Source organism: Salvelinus namaycush, chromosome 9 (assembly GCF_016432855.1).
Source record: "Salvelinus namaycush isolate Seneca chromosome 9, SaNama_1.0, whole genome shotgun sequence".
Lineage (NCBI taxonomy): Eukaryota > Metazoa > Chordata > Actinopteri > Salmoniformes > Salmonidae > Salvelinus > Salvelinus namaycush.
Genome location: NC_052315.1, coordinates 21,302,989 through 21,330,666, shown reverse-complemented (window position 1 = coordinate 21,330,666; position 27,678 = coordinate 21,302,989). Strand labels below are relative to the sequence as shown.

The window sequence follows — 27,678 nt, the reverse complement described above, 5'->3', positions numbered from 1 at the left end:
TGCCCCATCACTTGGGTCCACAAGAACAGATCAAACATACCCTAATAGGGAAGATTGCAGATGAAAGGGAGTACTCAAAGGCTGGTCCTTTTCCTCACACTGGTTTACAGGGTTGTTCCTGGCTCAAAAAGTGGCTTCGGTGGTTTCCTATGCAGGAAAAAACCTTGGTTTAGTTATAACCAAACCTCTGTTGACCCGTTCTTCATAGTTTCAACACCCTAAAAACCATCTCCAAATAGCTGTCAGGTGCAGCAACAAACCCTCAAAACATCCAGCTGGTATGTTGTGCACCACCTGAGGTGAGGAGGCAGCAACAAGCTGTGAGTGAAAGTTACAAAAACTTTAAATTGAAGAAATAACTGATCAAATGGCAACTACTGAGACAAACACAGTATTGGCAGAGAGAGGCTGCCTCGCATGCACACGCAGAAGTACAAAGCAAGCCTTGAGCAATCAAAACCAATCTCTGTAATATTTTCCTGTATATGCAAATCAGGTCTAATTAGTACAAATCAGGGTTGTCCATTTATAATCAATGCAGCTTTAATTTTCCATTTTATTAATTAAATATGTTCCAGTCCAAATGCGCTCAGGCTCATTTCAGAGATTGTTCATTATCTAACATAATCTCATTTAGCATGACAGTGTGTTCTAAAGCTATCTAAAGGGAGGTAACTTTTTCATTTTTTCTCTGTGTGATACTGTAATGCGCCTGGGTGTTAGGCTTGTGTACCATTACCATTAGCCAAGGGTCTTACTACTCACCCCAAACAACACCAAACAACCCAGAACAGGTACCGCAGTGTACCCTAAACAGAAAACCTAAACTACCCCAAAGTAGACCAAACAACCACAAACAGATACCCCAAAGTACCCCAACGTAAACAAAACAACTCTAAAGTACAACAAAGTACTCCGAACAACTCCAAAATGCCCCAAACAACCACAAAGTGCCCCAAACAAAGCCAAACAGTTCCCCCTAACAGGTATCCAAAGTACCCCAAACAAACCCAAACAGATTACCCTAAAGCAGGGTTTCCCAAACTTCTTTTCACCCTTCCAGCATTGGGGAACATTCCACGCCCCCCATGGCCACATTTATTTCTATAGGCACAAGCACTGTTCATGGCACAAACTGTTCACACCCCTTGTGTTGGCAGAAATAACATTTTGCAGGATCAAAGCTTATTTCCTGCAATTCTATAAATTTTACCATGGGATGTAGACATTTTTTATTGCTATTTTAAAGCTAATTTCCTGCAATTATACACATTTTGCTATGTCTTATGTGTGTTCATGTGATACTTGAATGACTCAAGCATTACAACAAAATCAATGGGCTAAGAAACCAAGCTAAAAAACGTTAGCTGACATGGGCTAGTTATAAATAGCTCTCTAGTGTCTGCAATGTCTGACATAACAAGAGATAAATTGATGATGCACTACCCGATTTCGAAATTGCACCTTGTGCATTCTACAAGGTGCAATTGTAGAGGTTCAGCGAGAGGCTGAACCTCCAACCCCTTGTGCCCCCCACAGTTTGGGAACCACTGCCATATAGTAACCCAAACAACTCCAAACAGGTACCACAAAGTGCCCCAAACAAGTACCCCAAACGGGTACTCCAAAGAACCCAAAAGTGTCCCAAACAACCCCAAACAGATACCCCAAACAGGTACCCAAAATGACCAGAAAGTACCCATTTAAATAAAATAAATTGTAATTTAGCAGACACTCTTATCCAGAGTGACTTAGTTAAAAACTGTAACTTACGTGCATTCATCTTAAGCTAGCTAGGTAGGACAACCACATATTTTAGGTATAGTAAGTACATTTTTCCGTAATAAAGTATCTATCAGCAAAGTCAGTTAGTTCACAAAAATGATTTAAGATACTCTTTGAAGAGGTAGGGTTTCAGAGATTTTTGGAAGATGGGCAGGAACTCTGCTTTCCTAGCTTCAGGGGGAAGCTGGTTCCACTATTGGGGTGCCAGGGCAGAGAACAGCTATGACTGGGATGAGCGGTAGGGGTGGGAGTGCCAAGAGAACAGAGGTGGCAGAATGGAGTACTCGGGTTGGGGTGTAGGGTTTGAGTATAGCCTCTAGGTAGGGCGGGAATATCCTCTTGCTGTTCCATAGGCAAGTACCATGGTCTTGTAGTTGATGTGAGCTTCGACTAGAAGCCAGTGGAGTGTGCATAGGAGTAGAGTGACATGGGAGACTGGCCACCCATCAGAGCCTGGTTTCTTCCTAGGTTCCAGCCTTTCTAGGGAGTTTTATTCTAGCCACCATGCTTCTATATCCGAACTGCTTGCTCTCTAGGGTTTTAGGCTCGGTTTCTGTATGAACACTTTGTGACAACTGCTGATGTAAAAAGGGACTTATAATCACATTTGATTGATTTAAATTTGATTGAACTTGACAAGGTTGAACACCAGATGGGCTGCGGTGTCCTGGATAATTTACAGGGGTTTGATGGCACAAGTGGGGAGCCCAGCCAACAGCGAGTTGCAGTAGTCCAGGCAGGAGACGACAAGTGCCTGGATTAGGACCTGCTCCGCTTCCCGTGTGAGGTAGGGTCGTACTTTACGGATGTTGTGGAGCATGAACCTGCAGGAGCGAGTCACTAAAGATCTAACCCAGAAGAATGCAGCCAAGTAGTGAAAATATAGGTGGAAGAATATATTGGCAGAATATAATCTTAAATGCAAATGTGTATATTATTTACAGTATGCATATCTTTGACCCATTCCATGTGGCTCAAATGTTGATCAATAAGGTTTCTTTTTTTCACTTCAGGTGCCTCATCCAATAAAAGAATGCACAGGCATTATTTAATTTTTTTAAATCATAGGGTAAAAGTGGTAAAGCAACAACAACTCTGCCACGCTGACCCTCAATCTGGCTGTGTGTTTAGACCCTTTCTGTACTCCATGTCACCCACGACTGCGTGGCCATTCACGACTCCAACATCATCATCAAGTTAGCTACCGACAGCGATGAGACAGCCTACAAGGAGGAGGTCAGTGACCTGGCAGTGTACCTTGGGTACTTTTTGGGGGTTATTTTGGTACTTTGGGGTTCCTTTTTGGGTTTGTTTGTGGTGCTTTGGGGTACCTGTTTGGGTTGTGAGATGAGGTCAGTGACCTGGCAGTGTACCTTGGGTACCTGTTTGGGGTGCCTGTTTGCGGACTTAAGGATTGTTTGGGGTACTTTGTGGTACTTTGTGGTACCTGGGAGGAAGTCAGTGACCTGGCTGTGTACCATGGGTACCTGTTTGGGGTTGTTTGGGGTACTTTTGGGTACCTGTTTGGGGTTGTTTGGGGTACTTTTGGGTACCTGTTTTGGGTTGTTTGGGGTACTTCTGGGTACCTGTTTGGGGTTGTTTGTGATGATTGCTAGGACCCTTAGCCAGACTAGTTTTACTCCAATAGCTTCCTTGAGTCAGACCGGAGAACCTCTTTATTGTCTACTTATCAGGGAAACAGAGATCCAGATCAGCTGAGATAGTAGTTGATGTAATGAGTTATAACATCAGTATGAGTTCAGTACAGTATGAAACACACAATTCATATCTGAATCAAGCTACAGGATGAAAAAAGGGAGAGGAAATCGACCTATCCAAAGAGCTATAATAACATTGCCCAAAGCTCAGTTTCCAAACCCATTTCAGACATCCCAGAAAACACCATTCTGATTGAGTTCATCAGTCATGTATCACTCCATTGTGTAGCCTACACCTCGTGGACGAAATGACTGGAAATCATCAGAAGCTCAATACATACTTATCATTAATTTACTAAAACCAAAGTTAGTTCCCCAAATGTCACTGCTAACAGTGGTAACATTTGTGTTTTGAGGGTGATGTGGGAGCCAAGCCTATCATTCATGTGATATCAGTCATTATACTCACCTAATGGACCTCGACCAGGCTATCTGACCAATGGGGTGTGATAGATGTGAGCGTTATGATGGACTCGTCGACTACGAGGAGAGACATACTGAGAATCAGAGAGCAGATGGTGAAAATGCCAAGGTCAAGACCTATCTATAACAGTGTATAGAGAATGTATCGCAGAGGCAACATTTCAATTTAACATTCAAAGCTCAACAACAATATTGTGGATTAATTTACCAGTACATGCCTTCATTTGTTTCATAATTGTGCATATTTCAAACCAAATTGGATCAAATTGAAGTTTCAATCAGATACGGAATGGGGCTACAGTAATCATGTTGACAAAAACAAACTATTGTGACTCCTACGGTATCTTTCCACCCACACTAACACAATAAGTGATTTGCTCCTATGGAAACAACATCATCCTCTGTGTTTACAGCTATTTCAGATGACTTGGCAAATAAACAAGAAACAAATTCAACTCTGAGCTTAAAAACTTTAGCCATACCAGTGTTGTTTATACTCAAGCTGCTCTTATCACAGGACTCTCTCAGCACACAAACGACTCCATGACATGTCATAAAATGAAATGACCCTTTCTCACCATGACACTGGTGACAGTCATCTATCTTAGGAGGTAACACAGGCTTAATTAAATTAAGCAGCAAGCAATTATTCCTGTCCTACACACAGTATTATAATTAATATATTATAATTATTATATTATATTATTATATTAACATATTATATTAAAATGTGTCGCTATTATTATCAGCCCTAAATTGAATAAAAACACCAAATTGAGTTAAGTTAGCCAACTACTATACAACTAGAGGTGATCTGCAGTGCAATTGAGTTGCATAGTGTTAATATACTGTGGTCCTATAAGAGATAACAGAAAAGCACTAAATTGCAAAAGGATAGGTCCCTGCCTGATAAGTTAGCAGAGTGGTAGAGGGATTACAAACTGATTCGTAGAACATGCATGTTGTATGTTGAAAACATGGACTATCGTTTAGTGCATTTAGCTACTTTATTAGATGACTCACAGTACATCATAATATTGGCATACTGCACTGAGGAACAACTGACAAGTTCCATTATTTGTCCCAGGCTGACAATGTATAGAGGAGTAGTGTACTGTATCTCACATCTATACTAAACCCCTGATAGAGGAGACTGGGGGCAAATATAACAACTTGAATTTCTCCAAACATAAACAAGCTAGACTGACGAAACTCACTCATTACATGTCCATTTATGTTCTCTCTCTCCCTGCCTGTAAAGTATGTTTTTCCCACTATCCTAAGCATTAATGACCAATTCAAACTAGCATAATTTTCATAACTATATATTGAGTGTACAAAACATTATGAATACTTGCTCTTTCCATGAAATAGGTGAATCCAGGTGAAAGCTATGATCCCTTATTGATATCACTTGTTAAATCCACTTCAAATCAGTGTAGATGAAGGGGAGGAGACAGGTTAAAGAAGGATTTTTAAGCCCTGAGAAAATTTAGACATGGATTGTGTATGTGTGCCATTCAGAGGGTGAATGGGCAAGACCAAAGATTTAAGTGCCTTTGAATGGGGTATGGTAGTAAGTGCCAGGCGCACCGGTTTGTGTCAAGAACTGCAACACTGCTGGGTTTTTCACACAACAGTTTACTGTATCAAGAATGGTACACCATTCAAAGGACATCCAGTCAACTTGACACAACTGTGAGAAGCATTGGAGTCAACATGTGCCAGCATCCCTGTGGAACGCTTTTGACACCTTGTAGAGTCCATGCCCCAACAAATTGAGGCTGTTCGAAGGGCAAAAGGGTGGGGTGCAACTATATATTAGGAAGGTACTCTTAATGTTTTGTACACTCATGATTGACATGTGTCACTATTATTATCATCTAATGCTAGGCACATGAGGTTTGTCATGGCAGGTGGGTTGTAAATTGTAACGCAGTGTTAAAATGACCCTGAGCCAAACAGCCAAATTATGAAAAAAAAGTAGTTTAAATTATATATGAATTATATATATTTTATTTTGCTGTGGCGTGCCAAAGAAGTTGCCAACAGATATAATGTGGTCACCATCAGACTACTCAAATATTTTGAGGAGAACCGAATATCCAATATGTCTTACCTACTTAGAAATAATTATATTTCTTGCAAAGTCATTATATACTGTATGTCTATGATAATATGATAATTCATAAACATTAATGTTTTTGAAGTTAAGTGAATTTATTTGGTTTATTTTCAGGTGTTACATTTGACCCCAGCTACTGTGACCATTGCCTCTGGAATGGGGGAAAATGTAAAATCTGGAATTCTTTGGATTAAAAATCAATATTGTGATCCGACTATCTTACTTACAGACCTTTAGATGGTATGAATGATTATTATGTAAAAACATTGACTGGCCTAGTTCAAGTGGTCTCTGAGCAATGGAATGAAATGTATATATATCTTTTTTTACAATTGCCTACAGTCTCCCCTACCTGGAAACTCGTTGCTATTTTAAGTGGGTGACATTTACTAAAGCTATATGTAAGCATATGCACACGACAGACTGTGTGTTTTTGTTGCGAGAGTGCGGTTAACTTCTGACAATGTATCTTCCACCATTTATCTGACTGTTGCCATGTTACTACGGAACATAGAACAAGTTGTCCCATTATGCTGATGATTACAGAACAATACAATTGGCCTAAGTCTGCCTCAGTAGTAATGTGATAACATCTACATAACCACCTGGCTAGCCAGCTATATAGTACTAGCAGGTAAAAATAGCTGCCTCTTCCTCTCTGTTGGTTGTTATGCAAGCTGGCTAATAATGCTTTTGTCACTTCACTTGCTAGCTAACGTTAGCTAGCAACCTAACATTACAGCAGAGTCACGTAGAGACTCGACAGCTGGAATGAGAACAAACTCCATCTGCCTAGCTAGTAATGCAATGACTGCTATACCTACGTGGCTAGCCAGCCATGCAGTAATGATGTAAATGCTGTCAAATACTCCCACGTTTCTCGTCTGACAGCCTGTTTTCAGCTACATTTCCATCAGTTATCTTACTAAATACGTTGGTCAGTGGATAAAGTATCTATGACTTGAAAAATCTGTCTGAAAATGAACTAGTCACGAGTTGTTGCTCATGTGTAATAATAGCTAACTAGCTGGCTCATGTAGACATCAACTCCCGAACGTCTAGCTGCATCTAGCTAGCTAGCTAGCTATCGTCGTAACAAACTTGGACACAATCTTTTCACGCCACTTCCCAGGAAGATGGCACAGCAAAGATGGATAACTGACTGATGCTGGCACTAAAATTGTTCTTTACGAACTGTATAGGGCTAAAAGCAAACAAGAAAATGCACATCCATAGGCGGTGCTCCTAGTGGCCAGTGATTTTAATGCAGGGAAACTGAAATCTGTCTTACCTCATCTTTACCAGCATGTCACCTGTGCAACTAGAGGTGAAAAAACTCCAGAGCACCTTTACTCCACACACCCGGACGCTTATAAGAAATCCCACTATGCCCTCTGACAAACCATCAAACAGGCAAAACGTCAATACAGGACTAAGATTGAATCCTACTACACCGGCTTTGACGCTCGTCGGATGTGGCAGGGCTTGCAAACTATTACGGACTACTGTGACGCGAGCCTACCAGTGACGCAAGCCTACCAGACGGGCTAAATGCCTTTTATGCTCGCTTCGAGGCAAGCAACACTGAAGCATTCATGAGAGCACCAGCTTTTACGGACGACTGCGTGATCACACTCTCTGTAGGTCAACATTCACAAGGCTGTGGGACAGACGGATTACCAGGATGTGTACTCAGAGCATGCGCGGACTAACTGGCAAGTGTCTTCACTAACATTTTCAACTTATCCCTGACTGAGTCTGTAATACCCTTCAGGGGTCCGCGCTCAGTCCCATCTTATACTCCCTGTTCCCTCATGACTGCATGGCCAGGCACAACTGACAACGATGAGACACCCTATAAGGAGGAGGTCAGAGACCTGGCCGTGTCGTGCCAGGAGGACCGAGAACGCCCCCATTCTCGTCAACGGGGCTGCAGTGGAGCAGGTTGAGAGCTTCAAGTTCCACATCACCAACAAACCATCATGGTCCAAACACACCAAGACAGTCGTGAAGAGGGCACGACAAAGCCTATTCCCCCTCAGGAGACTGAAATGATTTGGCATGGGTCCTCAAAAAGTTCTACAGTTGCACCATCGAGGGCATCCTGACCTGTTGCATCCCTGCCTGGTACGGAAACTACTCGGCCTCTGACCGCAAGGCACTACAGAGGGTAGTGCTTACAGCCCAGTACATCACTGGGGCCAAGCTTCCTGCCATCCAGGACCTCTATTCCAGGAGGTATCAGAGGAAGGCCCTAAAAATTTTCAAAGACTCTAGCCACCCTAATCATAGACTGTTGTCTCTGCTACCGCACAGCAAGTGGTACCAGAGCGCCAAGTCTAGGTCCAAAAGGCTTCTAAACAGCTTCTACCCCAAAGACATAAGACTCCTGAAAAGCTAATCAAGTGGCTACCCAGACTATTTGCATTGTCCCCCCCACCCCGTCCTTTACACTGCTGCTACTCTCTGCTTATTATTTATGCATAGTCACTTTAATTCTAAATACATTTACATATTACCTCAATTACCTTGACTAACCTGTGCCCTCGCACATTAACTCTGTACCGGTACCCCCTGTATATAGCCTCGCTACGGTTATTTTACTGCTGTTCTTTAGTTATTTGTTATTTTTCTTTTTTTACTTATCTATTTTTTTACTTAACTTCTTATGGCTGCAAGGGGCAGTATTGAGTAGCCTGATAAAATGTGTCCATTTCAAACGGCCTCGTACTCAATTCTTGCTCGTACAATATGCATATTATTATTACTATTGGATAGAAAACACTCTCTAGTTTCTAAAACCGTTTGAATTATTTCTCTGAGTGAAACAGAACTCATTCTGCAGCACTTTTCCTGACCCGGAAGTTCAAAGTCTGAAATCGATGCTCTCTTCCTCTTCCTGCCTATAAATGGGCACAAGAGCTATTAGTATACATGCACGTCATACACCTTCCTCTGGGTGTCAAGAAGGCTGTGAGAGAAGAAATGAGGTGATTATCTCGATCTGGGATGGAATAAATCCTCTTGGAATGACGTGTACCCCATTTCCGGTACTCTGAAGAACGCGATTTGGACAGTGGGGTTGCCTTTTGTTTTGCTGACGTTATAGGCGACTATTATTTCCGGCTTTGATTTTATTTGATACATGTCACCATATCATCGTAAAGTATGTTTTTTCAATATAGTTTCATCAGATTATTGAAATTTTTTCGGGAGTTTTGCCGTGTTCCGTTCTCTTCCGTTTGTTTACATGGAGTGATCCGTGCAACCCGGCTAGCGCGCTTGCTAAATGGAGAGAGAAAGTTGCCATTCTGAATCCAAACAACGACTCATCTGGACAAAGGACACCTTGTTCAACATTCTGATGAAAGATCAGCAAAAGTAAGACCCATTTTATGATGTTGTTTCATATATCTGTCGTAGTCGCCGGCGCCCAAGTGTTTCTGGCTATTGTGCTAAGCTAATATAACGCTACATTTTGTTTTCGCTGTAAAACACTTAATAAATCGGAAATATTGTCTGGTATCACAAGATGCCTGTCTTTCATTTGCTGTACACTATGTATTTTTCAGAAATGTTTTATGATGAGTAATTAGGTATTTGACGTTGGTGTCTGTAAATATTATGGCTGCTTTCGGTGCAATTTCTGAATGTAGCTGCAATGTAAACTATGATTTATACCTGAAATATGCAAATTTTTCGAAAAAAACATATGCTATACAATAAATATGTTATCAGACTGTCATCTGATGAGGTTGTTTCTTGGTTAGTGGCTATTTATATCTTTATTTGGCCGAATTTGTGATAGCTACTGATGGAGTCAAAAACTGATGGAGTAATAAAAGTGGAGTCTTTTGCTAACGTGGTTAGCTAATAGATTTACATATTTTGTCTTCCCTGTAAAACATTTTAAAAATCGGACATGTTGGCTGGATTCACGAGATGTGTACCTTTCATATGCTGTATTGGACTTGTTAATGTGTGAAAGTTAAATATTTAAAAAAAATATCTTTTGAATTTCGCGCCCTGCACTTGAAGTGGCTGTTGTCATAAGTGTACCGACGTCGGGCTTGCACGCCAAACAGGTTAACACTTATCTTTCTTAAAACTGCATTGTTGGTTAAGGGCACGTAAGTAAGCATTTCACTGTAAGGTCTACACCTGTTGTATTCAAGGCATGTGACAAATACAATTTGATTTGATTTGATTTGATTACAGGCAACATCCACACTGAGCTAAAGGCTAGAGCTACCCCTTTCAAGGAGTGACACTAATCCGGACTCTAAGAAATCCCACTATGACCTCCAAAGAGCCATCAAAAACAGTCAATGCAGGACTAAGATCGAATCCTAATAAAAATCCTGACGCTCATAAGATGTGGCAGGGTATGCAAAATATCACAGATTACAAAGGGAAACCCAGCTGTGAGCTGCCCAATGACGAGAGCCTACCAGAAAATCTAAATGTAATCTATGCTCGCTTTGAGGCAAGCAACACTGAACCATGCATGACAGCACCAGCTGTTCTGGGTGACTGTGTGATCTTGCTCTCCTTAACCGGGGGAGTAAGACCTTAAAACAGGTTAACATTCACAAGGCAGCGGGGCCATACAGATTACCAGGACACGTACTCAGAGCATGCACTGACCAGCTGACAAGGGTCTTCACTGAGATTTTCAACGTCTCCCTGACCCAGTCTGTAATACCTACATGTTTCAAGCAGACCACCTTAGTCCCTGTGCCCAAGAATGGCAAGTTAACCTGCCTAAATGACTTTCGTCCCCTAGCACTCACATCTGTAGCCATGAAAGGCTTTGAAAGGCTGGTCATAGCCAACATCAACACTATTATCCCAGATACAATGGACCCACTACAATTTGTATACCGCCCCAACAGATCACGCAACCTCTATTGCACTCCACATTGCACGCCACATTGCCCTCTCCCAAAAGGAACACCTACATGAGAATGCGGTTCATTGACTATAGCTCAGCATTTAACACCCTAAGCTCATCACTAAGCTCAAGACCCTGGGACTGAACACCTCCCTCTGCAACTGTATCCTGGATGTCCTGATGGCTGCCCCCCAGGTGGTGAAGGTAAGCAACGACATATCCGCCACACTGACCCTCAACACAGGTGCCACTCAGGGGTTTGTGCTTAGCCCCTTCCTGCACTCCTTGTTCACCAATGACTGCGTGGCCTCGCACGACTCCAACACCATCATTAAGTTTGCTGACGACACGACAGTGGTTTGCCTGATCACCGACGACGATGAGGCAGCCTATAGGGACTAAGTCAGTAACCTGGCAATGTGGTGCCAGAAAAACAACCTGTCCCTCAACGTCAGCAAGACAAAGGAGCTGGTCATGGACTACAGGAAATGGAGAGTCGATCATGTCCCCATCCACATCGACGGGGCTTCCTCGGTGTCCACATCTCTAAGGAATTATGATGGTCCACACACACCAACACAGTTGTGAAGAGGGCATTGCAATGCCTCATCCCCCTCAGAAGGCTCAAAAGATTTGGCATTGGCCCTCAGATCCTCAAAACGTTCTACAGCTGCACCATTGAGAGCATCTTGACTGGATGCATCACCGCTTGGTATGGCAACTGCTTGGCATCCAACTGCAAGGCGCTACTGAGTGTAGTGCGTATGGCCCAGTAAATCAGTGAGACTGAGTTCCCTGCCATCCAGGACCTCTATACCAGGCAGTGCAGAGCAAGGCCCTAAAAATTGTCAAAGACTCCAGCCACCCGAGTCATAGACTGTTCTCTCTGCTACCACACACCACGTCCCTAAACAGCTTGTAACCCCAAGCCATAAGACTGCTAAATAGTTAGTTTGGGTAGCTGTTGGTTAACTATTTAACTACCTGCATTGAACTCTTTTGACTCATCAATCATGCTGCTGATAATGTATATTTATTTTTCTATTATTTCCCTTTTTTTCTTTCTGCCTTGATGGGAAGGGCCCGTAAGTAAGCATTTCACTGTTAGTCTACACCTGCTGTTTACGAAGCATGTCACACATTTTATTTGATACAAAATTATTTTCGTAGCAGGTTAAGAGAGCCTTTTTGCTAACCTTCACCCTTTTCCTAACCTTAACCTCAGTCGACTAACTTGCTATGTTAATTATACTAACCTGGTAGGAAAAGTAAATTCGTTATCGAAGTGGCGTGGAAAGAGTGTTTCCCGTTATGAACTACCACTTCGCATAGGCTAGCTGAGCTGTTTTATTCGAAAACGACTGAGATGACTCAAATCCTGTAGCTAATTTGTCTTCAGAAAGTTTTCATACCCCTTGACTTATTCCACATTCTGTTGTGTTACAGCCTGAATTCAAAATATATTAAAAGGATTGGACATTTAAAAAAAAAATGTTGCTAAAATGACATACCCAAATCGAATTGCCTGTAGTTCAGGACCTGAAGCAAGGATATGCATATTCTTGATACCATTTGAAAGGAAACACTTTGAAGTTTGTGGAAATGTGAAATTAATGTAGGAGAATATAACACATTAGATCTGGTAAAAGATAATACAAACCAAAAAACGTGTGTGCGCAAAGTTTCAGACTGATCCAGTGAATAATTACATTACTGCACAATATTTTTTATCAAGTCTGCCAGGAGTTTGCCCAAATATGCCGAATTGGTCAATTGATACATTTTCAAGTACATAGCTATAGAGAACATACAAAAATGCTATGGTAATACTATATTAAAGTGTACACACTCCTAGGAATGTCATAGATGATGGATCATTAGCTTATATACTAACTTTCACACATCTAGATGGCCGGACGGGGTGGGTGTGGAGCCAGAGACAGCAGTGGGTACAAACTGTAGACCCCAGTTCCTACATTTGAGCATAAAAATTGATTTTATCAAACAAAACTATGCTACATTTTATCTCTGGGACCCTCAGGATGACAAATCAGAGCAAGAGTACTGAATGTAAATACATTATTTACCTTAAATAGATTTTTTATTGAACTCATCTGCACACAATACCCCATAATGTCAAAGTGAAAACATGTTTTTAGACAGAATATCTCATTTACATAAGTATTCACACCACTGACTTGTTACTGAAAACATATTTCCATTTTGACACTATGGGGTATTGTGTGTAAATCAGTGACACAAAATCTCTATTTTTTAATTCAGCTGTAACAACAAAATGTGGAAAACGTAAAGGGCTGGTGTGAATACTTTCTGAAGGCGCTTTAGCTAGCTAGTCCACCTACATGACAAACAATATTATTCTTGTGCGGGAATATTAGATTAGCCTGTTTTATTTTAAGATAACCTTAATTGAAGTTTGTGCTTACTACTGGTTACAGATCTGAGGAGAGAGAGCAGTTCAGCCTATTGTTATTTTGAAAAATGGCACTCAGTCAGTGAGTGACCAGGCTACTGCAGATGACAGGGAATTGTCAAAGGCTTGGAACCCATTTCAGCCTATCAGATTGGAGATTTTTCTAGATTATAACAACAACTCCTGCAAAATACCATGATGTGTGTGAGATAGAAAAATTACGTATTTAACTGATCTATTTGATATTAATGGTTAACAATTAATATTTAGCTAATAGTAAGACATTTCTGTCCTGCTAGTGTCTGTGTTTTCATAGGCTTCACTCTAGTTCACTGCAGAGAACTAGAGATAGCTTTACTAGAGATAGCTTAGGAATAGAACAATCACTCATTGTCTCAAAATCATCCTTGCATCTGGGAAACTAAGCCAGGGTGGGGTTAAGACAACAACCCACATGCAGATAATGACAGGATGAACCCAGAGTGGCTTATGATGCTCCTTGGTCTGCATGAGGAGGGTTGAACCAACCATGACTGAGCATTATTAGTGTCAGCTATATATAGTACTCTGTATTTGTGTAAAGGTTAGGTTACTCGGTCCAAAACTCAAGGGTGGGAGGTCGACCAGCCTCATTATTGCAATAATTAATCAATATTAAATAAAGATGATTGTTTGAAGAAATGACAAAGTCTCTCTCAGTACTGAATTTCCACGACGTGTTAATGTCATAATTCCACTGTCCTGCAGCTCAGGCAGGCATTTTGTAACACACTTTTCCCATGCTATTATTTGGTTTGCAACAGCAGGTACCCAATCAAGGGTTACATTCTTTCTCCCCTTGAGGTTTCTACTATGAGCACTAATACTGCAGATCTGAAAAGGCATTCATGTGCCTCTACAGTCAAATGGTGGCAGGCTGGCTGTGGGGAGGGCAGGGCAGCTGTCTTCCATAAATATTAATCAGCAGGAACTAGAAGGACAGAGGAAAGATGGGTGAAACATGATGGAGGTGGAGGGTGGGTGGGGAGGGTGGAGATGCTTGGGAGGGAGGGGAGGTGGGGGGCAGGGGAGGCTGGGAAGGGGACAATGCTCCCCTCCCCGATAGCACGGCACTGGTTGTGTCCCACACTTGGATCAGCTTGTCCCTCTCTACCCTGCGTCACCCCACACATCCATCACCCAGCCTCTGTCTCATTTATATAGCATCATCATTAAGGAATTAGCCTCAACCTATTAACAATGCCCACAAGGCCATGAGGAAAATCCAGACATAAACACACTGTCCTTCAGAGGGATTACATGTCTAACCTCAAAGTCCTCTAACTCACCTTCTATCTGGCCTATTAGTTTGACTTGGGTTCAAAGGAATGTATGAGTATTATTGATTTTCTCCTCTGACTCCAGCAGTGCACGTATCATGCGGTGAGTCTATCACCTTGCATTCTCCACATCACAACTCCAGCTCTGACAGGAGGTGTCTGTGTTATATCTTATGAGTTCTCTCTCTCACACACACACACACACACACACACACACACACACACACACACACACACACACACACACACACACACACACACACACACACACACACACACACACACACACACACAAAGGCTCAACGGGACATGGCTTCGTAGACTCACGCAGCTGATGCAGGTCCTTACAGCTTTTGGAGGAGGGGCAGGCGGTGATAGTGAGTGCTACCAGCCAGTGTGTTACACAGACTCTGCTGCCTGAAGAACACCTTGCGAGGGTCCACTGACCACTGCAGCACCTGCAGTTGACTCTGAAACACAGCAATAAGCACCTGCCTGTAAACTACCTCCCGTAATGCACGGAGCATAATTGCTGACTCAAATACAACATACACCCAAACACACACATAATAACCACACTGGACACATGCTCTGGAAGGAGAATGTCAAGACTATCTCAAGGCTGGTGTGGGTGTATGCACACACACACACACACACACACACACACACACACACACACACACACACACACACACACACACACACACACACACACACACACACACACACACACACACACACACACACACACACACACACACACACACACACCATATCTACACAGCAGGGTGTTGAGTGCTGTACAGATGTAGGATCTTCATTTGATCACTCTTTTGATGTTGAGAATTTTCCTGCAAAGCAAGAAATGCAAACTCGTAGTGTAGTCGAGGTTTAAAAAAGGCTTTTTAAAGTTTGTAATTTCCACTTTAAAATGTCAGAGTTGATCTGCCCTAACAAAAAATGTCCATTAAATATAATCCACTTAATCATTCTAATTTCCTGTTGCTGCAGGATTATATTCCTGCTGTAGCAAACTGGCTGAAATTAAGATCCTACATCTGTACCTGCAGTGCAGAGTAGATGTTGGGGTAGTAATAGGCCAGGTAGCAAAGGTCGTCGTTGTGTTTGAAGTTTACGGTAAAGGTCAAGATGTAGAAGGAAGAGCTCTTCTGGCCTCGGCTTGGGCAAAAGTTGTTTCTGCATGGACAAAACTCAAATTACACGTAAAAAAAAAAAACTCAAATTGCATGTAATTAAAATAACTCAAATTACAGAATGTTATGCTACACAGTGTACAAAACATTAAGAACATCCTTCCTAATATTGAGTTGCACAGCCCCTTTCGCCCTCAGAACAGCCTCAATTCATCAGGACATGGACTCTACAAGGTGTCGAAAGCATTCCACAGGGATGCTGGCCCATGTTGATGCCAATGCTTCCCACAGTTGTGTCAAGTTGGCTAGATGTCCTTTGGCGGGTGGACCACTCTTGATACACACGAGAAAATGTTGAGCGTGAAAAACCCTGCAACGTTGCAGTTCTTGACACAAACCGGTGCACCTGGCAGCTACTATCATACCCCGTTCAAAGGCACTTAAATATTTTGTCTTGCAACACAATCCATGTCTCAATTGTCTCAAGGCTTAAATGTCCTTCTTTAACCTGTCTTCTCCCCTTCATCTACATTATTTGCAGTGGATTTAATAAGTGACATCAATAAGGGATCATAGTTTTCACGTGGATTAACCTGGTCAGTCTATGTCATGGAAAGAGCAGGTGTAAAGGCGTGCGTAACTGGCTGCAGGGAAGTCAGGCGCAGGAGAGCAGAAATGCGTAGCAAACGGAGCCCTTTATTGATGTGAACAAAACACGGCACTCAGAAAACTAAACACACTCGGGTTAAATATCCAGGCGCAAACCAGCCTGGAGTACACATACATTTACACATAACAATTCCACACACAGACATGCAAGACGAGTAATGAGGGAATGCAAACCAGGTGTGCGGGAAAACAAGACAAAACAAATGGAAAATGTAAGGTGGATCGGCGATGGTTAGAAGACCGGTGACGTCGACCGCCGAACGCCGCCTGGACAAGGAGAAGGACCGACCTCAGCGGAAGTCGTGACAGCAGGTGTTCTTAATGTTTTCTACACTCAGTGTACAGTATATTCGGAAGGTATTCAGAACCCTTGACTTCTTCCACATTTTGTTACGTTACAGCCTTATTCTAAAATTGATTAGATAAATAAAAATCTCACCACACACAATACCCCATAATGAGGAAGTGAAAACAGGTTTATAGAAATTTTAGCAAATGTACTACAAATAAAAAAACAAATACCTTATTTACATAAGTATTCAGACCCTATGCTATGAGACTTGAAATTGAGATCAGGTGCATCCTGTTTCAATTGACAATCCTTGAGATGTTTATAAAACTTGATTGGACTCCCATCTGTGATAAATTCAATTGACTGGACATGATTTGGAAATGTCAGAGGAAAAACCAAGGAATTGTCCGTCGAGCTTCCAGAGAGGGTTGTGTCGAGGCACATATCTGGGGAAGTGTAAACAAAACATTTCTGCCACATTGGAGGTTCCCAAGAACACAGTGGCCTCCATCATTCTTAAATGGAAGAAGTGTGGAACCACCAAGACTCTTCCTGGAGCTGGCCGCCCAGCCAAACTGAGCAATTGGGGGAGAAGGGCTTTGGTCAGGGAGGGGACCAAGAACCCGATGGTCACTCTGACAGAGCTCCAGAGTTCCACTGTGGAGATGGGAGAACCTTCCAGAAGGACAACCATCACTACAACAATCCACCAAATCAGGCCAGACGGAAGCCACTCATCAGGAATAGCCACATGACAGCCCGCATGGAGTTTGCCAAAAGGCACCTAATGGCTCTCAGACCATGAGAAATAAGATCCTCCGGTCTGATGAAACCAAGATTGGCCTGAATGCCAAGCGTCACGTACAGAGGAAACCTGGCACCATCCCTACGGTGAAACATGGTGGTGGCAGCATCATGCTGTGGGGATGTTTTTAAGCAGCAGGGACTGGGAGACTAGTCAGGATTGAGGGAAAGATGAATGGAGCAAAGGACAGAGAGATCCTTGATGAAAACCTGCTCCAGAGCACTCAGGATCTTAGACTGGGCTGAAGGTTCACCTTCCAACAGGACAACGACCCTAAGCACACTGCCAAGACAACGCAGGAGTGGCTTTGGGACAAGTCTCTGAAACCTCACACTCAATGTCAACAAATCAAAGGAGATGATCGTGGACTTCAGGAAACAGCAGAGGGAGCACCCACCTATCCACATCGACGGGACAGTAGTGGAGAAGGTGGAAAGTTTTAAGTTCCTCGGCGTACACATCACGGACAAACTGAAATGGTCCAAATTTTGCTTGTCACCAAAAACACTCACAATCTTTTACAGATGCACAATTGAAAGCGTCCTGTCGGGCTGTATCACCGCCTGGTATGGCAACCTGCTCCGCCCACATCCGCAAGGCTCTCCAGAGGGTAGTGAGGTCTGCACAACGCATCACCGGGGGCAAACTACCTGCCCTCCAGGACACCTACACCACCCGATGTCACAGGAAGGCCAAAAAGATCATCAAGGACAACAACCACCCAAGCCACTGCCTGTTCACCCTGCTATCATCCAGAAGGCGAGGTCATTACAGGTGCATCAAAGCTGGGACCAAGAGACTGAAAAACAGCTTCTATCTCAAGGCCATCAGACTGTTAAACAGATCACTAACATTGAGTGGCTGCTGCCAAAATACTGACTCAAATCTCTAACCACTTTAATAAAAAAAAATTGCATGTAATAAATGTATCACTAGTCACTTTAAACAATGACACTTTAAATAATGTTTACATACCCTACATTACTCATCTCATATGTGTATACAGTATTCAATACCATCTACTGCATCTTGCCTATGCCGTTCAGCCATCGCTTCCATATATTTATATGTACATATTCTTATTCATTCCTTTGTTGTTGTGAAATTGTTAGATTACTTGTTAGAACTTACTGCATGGTCGGAACTAGGAGCACAAGCATTTCGCTACACTCGCATTAACATCTGCTAAACATGTGTATGTGACCAATAAAATTTGATTTGATTTGAATGTCATTGAGTGGCCCAGCCAGACCGGACTTGAACCCAATCGAACATCTCCGGAGAGACCTGAAAATATCTGTGCAGTGACGCTCCCCATCCAACCTGACAGCACTTGAGAAGATCTGCAGAGGAATGGGAGAAACTCCCCAAATACAGGTGTGACAAGTTTGTAGTGTCATACACAAAAAGACTTGAAGCTGTAATCGCTGCCAAAGGTGCATCAACAAAGTACTGAGTAAAAGGTCTGAATACTTATGTAAATGTGATATTTCTGTTTTTTTATATATACATTTGCAAACATTTCTAAAAACCTGTTTTTGCTTTGTCATTAAGGGGTATTGTGTGTAGATTGATGAGGGAGAAAAAAACGATTTAATCCATTTTAGAATAAGGCTGTAATGTAACAAAATATGGAAAAAAGACAAGGGGTCTGAATACTTTACGAATGCACTGCGTATTGTGGAGTCTTATGTAAGGATATTAATATTGTGTCAGCACTGGCGACTCTTGTATTCCTACCTACAGTAAAAGTTAACTTGATCAATAAAGCAATTATAATCTGCTTGCAATGGATATCACTAAATAATGGTTTGTTCACGCACCAAATTACATGGCACAGCTCACTCTTCTAATCATCATTAAAAAAGGATCTGCAGTCTATTTGAGTGTTTGTAAAATAAATGTCCTCCCGGCACTCACCTGTAGTAGCAGATCTCAATTGCAGTTCTGACCCAGTTGAGTCGTCCCTCCAGAGCCTCTCTGACAGTGTACAGCACCGGCTGCATCCCTGGGGACAGACAGTACACTACACCTATCTCTACCCTTTATGTCACAAATCTAATGAACAGATTGATACCACAACATAAACTACAAGAACCGTTGTACCGTTAGGTGGGAGCACACAGTACAGGGAGCACATACAATTTACTAGAGTGTACAAAATAAGTCAAGATCTATAGAAAGTATACTCAGTAGGGGACTTTAAAATGCCATTGTACTTTTTTCCGAGGATATAGACCCAATTTCACATTTACGGCAAGTGTCATTGTGGCCAGGCTCACCGCTGAGCTTTAGAACTGGGGAAGGTGAGGTTCTGAATGAAGGAGAGCCCTGCGTGGGGGATGGAGCAGCACAGTGAGGGGGACTGAGGGGGGAGCCACACAAAGAGGGAGGCTTTAAGGGGCAGCTACTGAGGGAACACACCCCCAACACGTAGAGAGATCAACAACACAGGGGGTGGGCAGCACACCCTAAAATATCTATTTTGACAATCATCTACCTCAGTGCTTATCCAGGGAGGAGGTCTTTATCCTGGCTATTTCTGCTTACCGTAGTTGAACTGGCTGTTGGCTTTCTCACAGTTGATGATGTTGAAGCGATAGGGCACATTGGCCGCCATACCTCGAAATAGAACCGCTTGTGGTGCTGGGAGCAGTTGGCGTCCGCATTCAGGATCAGATCATACTCGTGACTGAGGAGGAGGCAGGCGGTTGAAGTCAGAGATTACAGTTGAATCCCAAATGGCACCATATCCCCTGTATAGTGCACTATACTTTTGACCAGAGCCTGTCAAAAGTAGTGCTCTATAAAGGGAATGGGGTGCAATTTGGGACACAGTCTACATTATGAAGAAATAAGTATTTCCCTCTCTGGTGTATTCTAACTGCTCTACAGTGTAGCCTTTTTACAGTGTAGCCTTTTTTCTTTTTACAAAGAATTGCTGTATTATTTAATGACATTCCAGTCCCGGTATAGACTAAACCTTTAATTTGATCTGAAATATGTCAATGGGACACCTTCCTTACAGAACCAAAAGGAGAGGTTAGTGCGACGCTGTTTTATTTCCAATGCAGCGTCAATGAGTCCCGAGGGGGATGGACTGCCTGTAGTCAGATCTCAGCAAGGAAGCAGTAAGGAGCTGGAACCAAGTGAAGAACCGTACCTGCGGACATGAATGGCTTTGCGCTGGTTCCCGCACTCAAACTTGGAGAAGAAGCTCAGGGAGTTGGAGTGAACAAGATAGCACAGGGAGCTGGGGGTGGGGGAGGTTAATTAATATAGAGTAGCTTGACTACATCAACAAGTATAGATGGCTAGGAAAGTAATGGTCATTTAGATTTTTAAGCTTTAGTAATTCAGTGTCCGGACCCATCCAATAACAGTCTGACCAGTAACAGAAAATGGCACCTGAGGTTTCTCATTATGCACATAATCTAGCTGAGTGTGCCTGGCGATGCTCTGATTATCAGGCATGCAGTAAGAACACAGCACCAATCAGGATGGTGTAGCTGCTCTTACAGTATCCATGCTATTCATCTGACGTCCTCTATTTCCACTGCATTCAACTAAAACATCAATAGATGAGTCTGGAGCAGCAGAGCCTAGAAATATCTCCTTCAATATGCTTTCTCCAGACATACCCACCAAAGTGATTTGCTATTTCAACATTTGGTCAGTAACAAGAAGGGTATTTCACTGCCTGGTAGCAGATGTTTTAAGCAGCTATGGTAGACACCCATTAATAATCCACAGGAGGATACGGCCATATGATAACTGCTTGTGTGGAATCAGTCAGAGAGTGGCTGACTAGTCAGCACTTACCTGGGGTCCTCCAGATCAAACACAACTTCATTAATAATGTCCTCAGGGTAGAGGAGACGCTGGATGTCCTCAAACACTTTCCTGTTAGAGACAGTACAGTACATATCCAATAAGGATTTTTATTTTATTTATTTATTTATTTCACCTTTATTTAACCAGGTAGGCCAGTTGAGAATAAGTTCTCATTTACAACTGAGACCTGACCAAGATAAAGCAAAGCAGTGCGACACAAACAACAACACACAGTTACACATGGAATAAACAAACATACAGTCAATAATACAATAGAAAAGGTCTATATACAATGTGTGCAAATGAGGTAGGACAAGGGAGGTAAGGCAATAAATAGGCCATAATGGCGAAATAATTACAATATAGCAATTAAACACTGGAGTGATAGATGTGCAGAAGATGAGTGTGCAAGTAGAGATACTGGGGTGCAAATGAGCAAAATATATAAAATAAATAACAGTATGGGGATGAGATAGTTGGATAGGCTATTTACAGATGAGCTATGTACAGGTGCAGTGATCTGTGAGCTGCTCTGACAGCTGGGGCTTAAAGGTAGTGAGGGAGATATGAGTCTCCAGTTTCAGTGATTTTTGCAGTTCGTTCCAGTCATTGGCAGCAGAGAACTGGAAGCAAAGGCGGCTGAAGGAGGAATTGGCTTTGCGGGTGACCAGTGAAATATACCTGCTGGAGCGCGTGCTTTGCGTTGCTGCTATGATGACCAGTGAGTGATTATCCAATGAGGATAATCTAGTATAATATAGTTACACTACTGTACACTTCAATAACACAGCAATCAGCATTAATCTAGTTTATTAATTATGGTTCTGTAATTATTTTTATAAATACTGTACATAGAATATATTCTTAGATTTGCCGGTACTGGCCATATAGTACAGTATTAATGTAAAGCATGTTATGACTCATTACAAACAAGTACATTTGAGTTCTGTAATATTATAGGGAATGGGTGACTTCATAAACCCTGGAAATCAGCCTAAACCCTGCATGTTTACTTATATGGCAATTCGACTGGACACTTCTAGATTTCCCCTAACTAAATATAAACAGCGGGATACATCCAACACCTGCAGACCTGCTTTTTCTGTGTAGCAGTGTGGTGAGTCAGCACAGCAACGGGCCCTGATATTTCCACCACTCTCTCAGTAGTAGGAGAGAGACTGTGGTGCAGACACTGCTCTCTCTCTACCCCTGTCCTATAACTATTCCATTGCCGACTCCCCAAGGTCCCTCACATCTCCCCAACTTCAGAAGAGAGGCGCCAGCCACAGAGGAGCACTGCATCAGGCAGCCATTCCTTTCCTCCTCTCTGTGAATACAGGATTACAAGATGGGCTGGAGAAATGTCTCCACTGCTACCACACAGCCCTCCTCATCCCCTCCTTCATCCCTGTGCAGGGTGCACTCTAAAGAAATCCACCAGAGGACAATAATAAAGTCTGGGAGATCCACCATCAGGAGGCTAGGGGAACACATGCTGGATGGAGCCTGAGGGTGTGGCTGTTTGATCAGGCCATGCCTGTGAGGACCTCTGCTCTGCATCTACCCCACCAGGTCCTGAGGGGAGAGAACGGCCAGTAACCATCCCACTGAGTGAGAGAGAGTCAGAGGGTGGCTGAAAACACTTTCTCACGCTCTCTAAGAAAGCAGGGCCCAGCAGACCAGACACCCTCCAAATGACATGAGTCTACTTGTTTTTCTTCATGAAGAGGAGTTTTACATCAGGGAAATCTTAATTTAACTTGGGACAATGTACATACACTTCTGGTGAAAGCTGAATTTAAAAGTATTTAGAACCATGTTATGTGAACTCAGAATCCCAAAAATGAAAGTGCTTGACAAAATTGCATCTGTGCAACCTAAATGTTGCAGACTGCCAAACACTTTAAGTCCCCAAAAATGTATTTTGCACAGAAGAACACTAAATAGAGCTAATATCTCTCCCCAGGGTGAACACAATGAATTGTGAAATAAACGTCCTTTCCCACAATCTGCTATTTGCACCTGGAAAAGTTATCCAGGGGAAAAAAACGTTTTTGTCCAGGCACTCGCCACACAGCCTAATTAGATTACTGAGTATTTAATAAAAGGTTGGCACTTTGGGATACATTTGGGTTGACTGACTTCTGTTGAGGGATGCAGAACGAAAGAGACTGACAAAGATCTTTTTTAACGACAAATTAAACAGCTTGAGATAATGATAAGCAAGAGGTGGATATCTACACTAGATGTATGTGGACACCTGATTGTCGAATATCTCATTCCAAAATCATGGGCATTAATATGGAGCTGGTCCCCCCTATGCTGCTATAACAGCCTCCACTCTTCTAGGAAGGCTTTCCACTAGATGTTGGAACGCAGACTGCAAGCCAGGCCTAATCGCCCAACATCAGTGCTCAACCTCATTAATGCTCTTGTGGCTGAATGGCAAGTCCCCGCAGCATGTTCCAATTCATCCTTAAGGTGTTCAATGGAATTGAGGTCAGGGCTCTGTGCAGGCCAGTCAAGTTCCTCCACACCGATCTCGACAAGCCATTTCTGTGGCTTGTCGTTTCACCTCGCTTTGTGCGCGGGAGCATTGTCATGCTGAAACAGGAAAGGGCCTTCCCCAAACTGTTGCCACAAAGTTGGACTCACAGGATCGTCTAGAATGCCATTGTATGCTGTAGTGTTAAGATTTCCCTTCACTGGAACTAAGAGGCCTAGCCCGAACCATGAAAAACAGTATTCCTCCTCCATCAAACTTCACAGTTGGCAAAATGCATTCGGGCAAGTAGCGTTCTTCTGGTATCCGCCAAACCCAGCTTTGTCCATCGGACTGCCAAAGGGTAAAGCGTGATTCACTACTCTAGAGAACACGCTTCCACTGCTCCAGAGTCCAATGGTGGCAAGGTTTACACCACTCCAGCCGCGCTTGGCATTGCGCATTGTGATCTTAGGCTTGTGTGTGGCTACTCGGCCGTTGAAACCCATTTCATGAAGCTCCCGACAAACAGTTCTTGTGCTGACGTTGCTTCCAGGGGCAGTTTGGAACTAGCTAGTGAGTGTTGCTTCCGAGGACAGACGATGTTTACGCCCTAAACACTTCAACACTCGGCAGTCCCACTGTGAGCTTGTGTGGCCTACCCCTTCGCGGCTGAGACATTGTTGCTCCTAGACGTTTCTAATTCACAATAACAGCACTTAAAGTTGACCGGGGCAGCTCTAGCAGTGCAGAAATATGACAAACTGGGGCCTCACGTGTGGTGCTTCACTACAGATCCGGGTTCGATCCCAGGCTGTGTCGCAGCTGGCCGCGACCGGGAGACCCATGAGATCGATGAACAATTGGCCCAGATTGTATCTACTACCAATTGGATATTACGAAATTGGGAAGAAAAAGGGGTAAAAAATATATAGATATTTTGAAAAACTGACTTGTTGGAAAGGTGGCATCCTATGACGGAGCCACATTGAAAGTCACTGAGCTCTTCAGAATGGGCCATTCTACTGCCAGTGTTTGTCTATGGAGATTGCATGGTTGTGTGATCGATTTTATACACCAGTCAGCAACAGGTGTGGCTAAAATAGTCGAATCCACTAATTTGAAGTGTGTCCACGTAATGTTGGTCATGTAGTGTATCAACTATGGATTTTACATGTCAAAGATACTAAAGCATTTAGTATAATGATAAAAGCATTGTCATCAATAAGACAAAAAAATTCATAGAATACAATTGCATTACATGCATAGTCTATCTTATAAATAAGGCCATAATCAGATTATGTGGAAAAACATTACAAGACCTATCTAAATCCCATCTTTCTGTGCATATATAAAGCCTATATTAGTCACTCTTCAGAAAGCTGCAGTAAGCAATTTGTTTCATGAGCCAAAACTTCTCCCTCTGTTTGTATGGCCCCTCAAAATGACACACTACATTGGCTACGCTGTAGTAGTGTAGTAGAATAAATATAGTAGTAGAAATAGATTGTAAAAGGATCTAAACTATTCAACTAGGAAAATCTGTTCAGTACAGTAACAACCCCCCTCAAACATTCCCACAGTGTTGAACACTGTGCAAGTGTCAATGAAAGGTGTCAGATGGTTAAACCACTACAGTGAGATGACCATCGAAGAAGACAGGGAAAATGTTGCCATAATTCTTAATATCTCGGGCAAGTCTGTCTCTTCTCAAAAACAATTCTGGCAATCACTTCCAGAAACCTGCTTCCATCAACTACTTTTTGAGGATGGCACTCACCAAACATTAAATGAATCCAAGACAATTGACAGGATGTATGCTATCTGTGCTGTGCCATCTGTGACAGAGAGGAGCAACAGCAGATGATACAAAGGGAGAAAAGAATCAAGACAGTGGGGATAGCAGGAGGACCAAGCATATATTTTACATCTTCCTTTCTAAAATTCTCCATTAATTCCTTGTACAAATTGTGTTTATGCAAATGAAGTGATGGGATGCTTGTAATGGTTAGTACCACACTGATACAAGGCCTTCCATCATGCCATGACACAGAATGGCACTGCAATGGATCGCAGCCATTTTATGGGCTCCTGACCAATTCTGCTATTTTGTGTGTTTTTTTGCTCTGATCTTAACTTTTTAGCACATCATGTTTCCGCCATCGTTTCCTATGACTGAAAAGAGCTTCTGGATATCAGAACAGCAATAACTAACCTCGATTTGGATGAAGATTTCTACTTCAACGAGTAGGAGGCGCAGGACATTCCTCTCACCCCGGACCAGGCCCGAAAAAGAAAAAGGCATCGTAAGAGAGGCCGATGTGTGGGCAACCTGACGATACTACGTCGGCGAGTACATACACCGCTTATAACCTCCATTCTATCGGCGAAGGTACAATCACTGGAGAACAACTGAACTTACTCTGTTAGAGACTATCATATCAATGGGACCTGAAGAACTGTAATATCCTATGTTTCTCGGAGTCAAGGCTGAACAAGGACATGGATAATATACATCTAGCAGATTTTTCTATACATCGGCAGGACAGAATGGCAGTGTCGGGGAAACTTAAGGGGAGTTGTGTGTCTCTTTGTTAACAACAGCTGGTGCACAATCTTTACTGTTAAGAAAGTCTTGAGGTTGTGTGGAAAAAGGACGGAGGGAGAAATATATTTTTGTCATGGGCAAAGAAACTCAAAAGGGGTGATTATAATAGCTATATTTTAATAGCTATATATAAAACAAATCGAGGTGAGGGCGATGGAAATGATTTTGGTGGTTTTACATTTATTAATGATGTTATGAATAGAAACGGAGGAGTTGTCACATTTGCAGCCAGCGAAAATATATGGGAATATCTGCTCAATCCAAATTTACAACCAACTGATTGCAGCATTACCACAAAAATGTAGGAGGCAAGTAGAAAAGGGAGAAGGTAGGGAACTTGTTTGCCTGCCATATATTAAAGATACAAATTGGCTGAAAGGAATTGGCATAAATTGAAAAATATACTATTTGAGGACTAAAATGTTGACAGCTGCGCCATACAGGTTGCAAAATAAATGGGAAGAGATTTTCGATGTACCAATTCCATGGCACATGGTTTATGAACTGGTACAAAAAACAGCAGTTGATTCAACACTTAGTGTTTTTTAATTTAAATTATTATATACAATTATTGCCACCAACAGAATGCTATATATATGGGGCACACAACAATCTCAACTCTGTAGATTTTGCTGCGAAGAGACAGAATCAATAGATAATTTATTCTGGTATTGCTCCCATGTAGCTTGTTTCTGGCCACAGGTTCAGGAATGGCAACAAACCAAAATAATCACAACATGCACTTAAAAGTAACCTTACAAATAGCAGTGTTGGGCGATTTGGAAATCCATAGTCAGTCAAAAAAGAATACTATAGATAAAGGTTTTTATCTTTAGCTCACAATCGGTGGATACTATACGATTAGAAATGTTAAAATATTATGTAAAACATCACAGCACAATTGAAAAATATATGGCGGGATGGGCTGAGAGTGGCTGAGGGTTGGGATTAAAAATCTTATGTTTGGTAATGTATTATTATGTGTAATGTATTGTTATGTGACTGCTTTATATAAAAGTACCATGTATGTAAAATGTGTATGTTGTAACGTTCGTCGTATGGAGGAAGAGAGGAGGACTAAGGCGCAGCGTGAAAAGTATCCATTTTAATAGAATACGTTAAACAAACAAACAAAA

At 42.3% G+C, this 27,678-nt stretch overlaps 1 pseudogene; it reads right to left on the bottom strand.

Annotated features, from left to right (window-relative positions):
- Positions 1-27,678, bottom strand: part of LOC120053192 — a 207,759-nt pseudogene that overhangs the window by 79,533 nt on the left and 100,548 nt on the right.